This window comes from Schistocerca serialis, unplaced genomic scaffold (assembly GCF_023864345.2).
Source record: "Schistocerca serialis cubense isolate TAMUIC-IGC-003099 unplaced genomic scaffold, iqSchSeri2.2 HiC_scaffold_386, whole genome shotgun sequence".
Lineage (NCBI taxonomy): Eukaryota > Metazoa > Arthropoda > Insecta > Orthoptera > Acrididae > Schistocerca > Schistocerca serialis.
In genome coordinates this window covers 12,501-17,500 of record NW_026047961.1, presented here as the reverse complement: position 1 = coordinate 17,500, position 5,000 = coordinate 12,501, and the positions used below count along the sequence as shown (strand labels likewise).

At 50.8% G+C, this 5,000-nt stretch overlaps 1 non-coding gene across 1 annotated transcript in view; it reads left to right on the top strand.

Annotated features, from left to right (window-relative positions):
- Nucleotides 1–3,837: 3,837 nt before the first annotated feature.
- The window catches only part of LOC126446391 (small subunit ribosomal RNA), a 1,909-nt gene continuing 746 nt past the window's right edge, over nucleotides 3,838–5,000 (top strand). Inside the window, exon 1 of the ribosomal RNA XR_007583272.1 lies at nucleotides 3,838–5,000. This exon is cut by the window's right edge and continues 746 nt beyond it. This is a non-coding gene — a ribosomal RNA (small subunit ribosomal RNA).

Sequence of the window (5,000 nt, the reverse complement as noted above, 5' to 3'; positions counted from 1 at the left end):
CGCCTTCACCTAACCTACGTTGTACCTTAACCTAACCTACGTTGTACCTTAACTTAACCTACGTTGTACCTTAACCTAACCTACGTTGTACCTTAACCTAACCTACGTTGTACCTTAACCTAACCTACGTTGTACCTTAACCTAACCTACGTTGTACCTTAACCTAACCTACGTTGTGCCTTAACCTAACCTACGTTGTGCCTTAACCTAACCTACGTTGTGCCTTAACCTAACCTACGTTGTGCCTTAACCTAACCTACGTTGTGCCTTAACCTAACCTACGTTGTGCCTTAACCTAACCTACGTTGTGCCTTAACCTAACCTACGTTGTGCCTTAACCTAACCTATGTTGTGCCTTAACCTAACCTATGTTGTGCCTTAACCTAACCTATGTTGTGCCTTAACCTAACCTATGTTGTGCCTTAACCTAACCTATGTTGTGCCTTAACCTAACCTATGTTGTGCCTTAACCTAACCTATGTTGTGCCTTAACCTAACCTATGTTGTGCCTTAACCTAACCTATGTTGTGCCTTAACCTAACCTATGTTGTGCCTTAACCTAACCTATGTTGTGCCTTAACCTAACCTATGTTGTGCCTTAACCTAACCTATGTTGTGCCTTAACCTAACCTACGTTGTGCCTTAACCTAACCTACGTTGTGCCTTAACCTAACCTACGTTGTGCCTTAACCTAACCTACGTTGTGCCTTAACCTAACCTACGTTGTGCCTTAACCTAACCTACGCTGTGCCTTAACCTAACCTACGCTGTGCCTTAACCTAACCTACGTTGTGCCTTAACCTAACCTACGTTGTGCCTTAACCTAACCTACGTTGTGCCTTAACCTAACCTACGTTGTGCCTTAACCTAACCTACGTTGTGCCTTAACCTAACCTACGTTGTGCCTTAACCTAACCTACGTTGTGCCTTAACCTAACCTACGTTGTGCCTTAACCTAACCTACGTTGTGCCTTAACCTAACCTACGTTGTGCCTTAACCTAACCTACGTTGTGCCTTAACCTAACCTACGTTGTGCCTTAACCTAACCTACGTTGTGCCTTAACCTAACCTATGTTGTGCCTTAACCTAACCTATGTTGTGCCTTAACCTAACCTATGTTGTGCCTTAACCTAACCTATGTTGTGCCTTAACCTAACCTATGTTGTGCCTTAACCTAACCTATGTTGTGCCTTAACCTAACCTATGTTGTGCCTTAACCTAACCTATGTTGTGCCTTAACCTAACCTACGTTGTGCCTTAACCTAACCTACGTTGTGCCTTAACCTAACCCATATTGTACCTTAACCTAACCCATATTGTACCTTAACCTAACCCATATTGTACCTTAACCTAACCCATATTGTACCTTAACCTAACCCATATTGTACCTTAACGTAACCTAATTTGTGCCTTAACGTAACCTAATTTGTGCCTTAACGTAACCTAATTTGTGCCTTAACGTAACCTAATTTGTGCCTTAACGTAACCTAATTTGTGCCTTAACGTAACCTAATTTGTGCCTTAACGTAACCTAATTTGTGCCTTAACGTAACCTAATTTGTGCCTTAACGTAACCTAATTTGTGCCTTAACGTAACCTAATTTGTGCCTTAACGTAACCTAATTTGTGCCTTAACGTAACCTAATTTGTGCCTTAACGTAACCTAATTTGTGCCTTAACGTAACCTAATTTGTGCCTTAACGTAACCTAATTTGTGCCTTAACGTAACCTAATTTGTGCCTTAACGTAACCTAATTTGTGCCTTAACGTAACCTAATTTGTGCCTTAACGTAACCTAATTTGTGCCTTAACGTAACCTAATTTGTGCCTTAACGTAACCTAATTTGTGCCTTAACGTAACCTAATTTGTGCCTTAACGTAACCCATGTTGTGCCTTAACGTAACCCATGTTGTGCCTTAACGTAACCCAATTTGTGCCTTAACGTAACCCATGTTGTGCCTTAACCTAACCTATATTGTGCCTCAACCTAACCTATATTGCGCCTTAACCTGACGCACGTTGTCGCTGAACCTGCTCTGTAATTGTTATGCAACTCGTTAAATTAGTGTAGTGTTGCCTAACCGCAACCCTCGCAATATAGTTCGCTATTCGCACTGCCCGGTCCCCTGTGTATCGCGTCATGTTAAACACCTTGCAGGTGTTGCTGACTTTCCACATGCTCCTGCTATACACTGTAATGTGGATAGCAGCAGGACGTACATGCCCCCCCCCCTTCCCCCCTGCCTTCGCAAGCTGGTCGTTGAGAAGTTTGCATGTTCAATGCCCTTCGCATGCCGACGTACTCAGCCTACGTTGTGGTACGGCCTGTCACCTGTCCGCCGATGTACGCAAAACCCACAAACTGTACTGCACATTGGTCCGTATGTACTGAATGATACATCGTGGCACATGTGTGACCGTACGACGACTGCGCCTAGCAACGGCAGACCATACAGTCCAAATATTGTGCACGCAGCTACGTGTCGTCTCCCTATAAGAGCTGGATTGCAGTGTGGTACGCCATTCAGACGTGTGGGAGGAACGGACGCCCTGGATGGCGATCAGCATGAGCAGTCTGTTGATGTAGTGGAGCGTGTATTCGGACGTAGTCGTCTCTTCTCACACACCGTGATAGCATGTTGCACCGCGTTCCACATCTGCGACATCCTGCAGAGGCCGGCTGACAGTCGTTCGCGCAATGGACACCGCATACGTACGGGGGCTACCTTCCACGTGTTCTCGAGGCGTGCACATGTTGTTGCGTCTATGTGGGCAGACGTAGTGTGTTGTGACACCTGACACAGGCATGCAATACTCGTTGCAAATGGCGATGGACGTCTACGTTTGCTGGTGACGTTACGCAAATGAACAACAGGTAACCCGTTGTGGTGCGGTTGTTCTCGCTAGAGGTGAATCAGTGTTGGCGACGATCGGTCGAGCTATTAACCGGTTGTTTCAGGGATACCCACCATGCCCACGAACGTGAAAGGGGACCCACCATGCCCACGAACGCGAAAGGGGATCTGGGTGTGAGGCGATACGCGGCGGTGGCTGGGTGGGACCGTCCCCGGCCGGTGAGGGGGGGCCGCCCGGCGTGCTGGCAGCGCGGTGCGTGGGCGCACGCGCTACAGCCGGCTGGTGGGGGCGGCCAGTGGCAGGCGCGCCGGCCGACGGACGCGGCAGGCGGCGCAGCTGCGCGCCGGCGCCCCCTGCTCGCGGCGCCTTGCGGCCAAAGTAGGTCCTCGCGGGCCCGGTGCGAAGCGCGGTGGCCATCTGCAGTGTGCTGGTCCGATTGAGGACTGTGTGCGCTGAGGATGCGCCGCCGCCCGGCGCTCGGCGCCGCGACGCCGTCTGCTGCTCGGTCGCCCCAGCGGTTCTCGCAGGTGGTTTGTATCGCAGCTGTGCGGACGTGTTGGCGCGTGCGCTGTGCTGGGAGAGTTCGCTTCGGCACCCAAGTGGGGCTTTTGTCCTTCTGTGGCGCTGGCGTTGGAGCTGCCGGTCACCGTAGGTGGCGCGTGTTGTCTCCCGCCGGCAATGCCACGACAGCACGCTCCCGGGCCTCTGTCGGCAGCGGCAAGCTCAGTTGGGAGCACGGGTGGTCGCACCTAAAGCGTCTACTCGCCTAACTCCGGGCGATTGCGCCTCTCTCGAACCCGACCAAGTACTTAGGACGGCGCTGCGCGCCGCCGGGACCTGAGAGGGTTTCGAGGTGTGTTGTGCAGGGGAGCTCAGCCTCCTCCTGTTTGCAGAATAATTGAGCGGACGCTTGCGTGTTCGCGCGGGCCCCCGGGACACACTCCCGGGCGGCCGGCTGCTCAGCTCTAGTTGACGCAGCTCCCTGGTTGATCCTGCCAGTAGTCATATGCTTGTCTCAAAGATTAAGCCATGCATGTCTCAGTACAAGCCGCATTAAGGTGAAACCGCGAATGGCTCATTAAATCAGTTATGGTTCCTTAGATCGTACCCACGTTACTTGGATAACTGTGGTAATTCTAGAGCTAATACATGCAAACAGAGTCCCGACCAGAGATGGAAGGGACGCTTTTATTAGATCAAAACCAATCGGTCGGCTCGTCCGGTCCGTTTGCCTTGGTGACTCTGAATAACTTTGGGCTGATCGCACGGTCCTCGTACCGGCGACGCATCTTTCAAATGTCTGCCTTATCAACTGTCGATGGTAGGTTCTGCGCCTACCATGGTTGTAACGGGTAACGGGGAATCAGGGTTCGATTCCGGAGAGGGAGCCTGAGAAACGGCTACCACATCCAAGGAAGGCAGCAGGCGCGCAAATTACCCACTCCCGGCACGGGGAGGTAGTGACGAAAAATAACGATACGGGACTCATCCGAGGCCCCGTAATCGGAATGAGTACACTTTAAATCCTTTAACGAGTATCTATTGGAGGGCAAGTCTGGTGCCAGCAGCCGCGGTAATTCCAGCTCCAATAGCGTATATTAAAGTTGTTGCGGTTAAAAAGCTCGTAGTTGGATTTGTGTCCCACGCTGTTGGTTCACCGCCCGTCGGTGTTTAACTGGCATGTATCGTGGGACGTCCTGCCGGTGGGGCGAGCCGAAGGCGTGCGACCGCCTCGTGCGTGCTCGTGCGTCCCGAGGCGGACCCCGTTGAAATCCTACCAGGGTGCTCTTTATTGAGTGTCTCGGTGGGCCGGCACGTTTACTTTGAACAAATTAGAGTGCTTAAAGCAGGCAAGCCCGCCTGAATACTGTGTGCATGGAATAATGGAATAGGACCTCGGTTCTATTTTGTTGGTTTTCGGAACCCGAGGTAATGATTAATAGGGACAGGCGGGGGCATTCGTATTGCGACGTTAGAGGTGAAATTCTTGGATCGTCGCAAGACGAACAGAAGCGAAAGCATTTGCCAAGTATGTTTTCATTAATCAAGAACGAAAGTTAGAGGTTCGAAGGCGATCAGATACCGCCCTAGTTCTAACCATAAACGATGCCAGCCAGCGATCCGCCGCAGTTCCTCCGATGA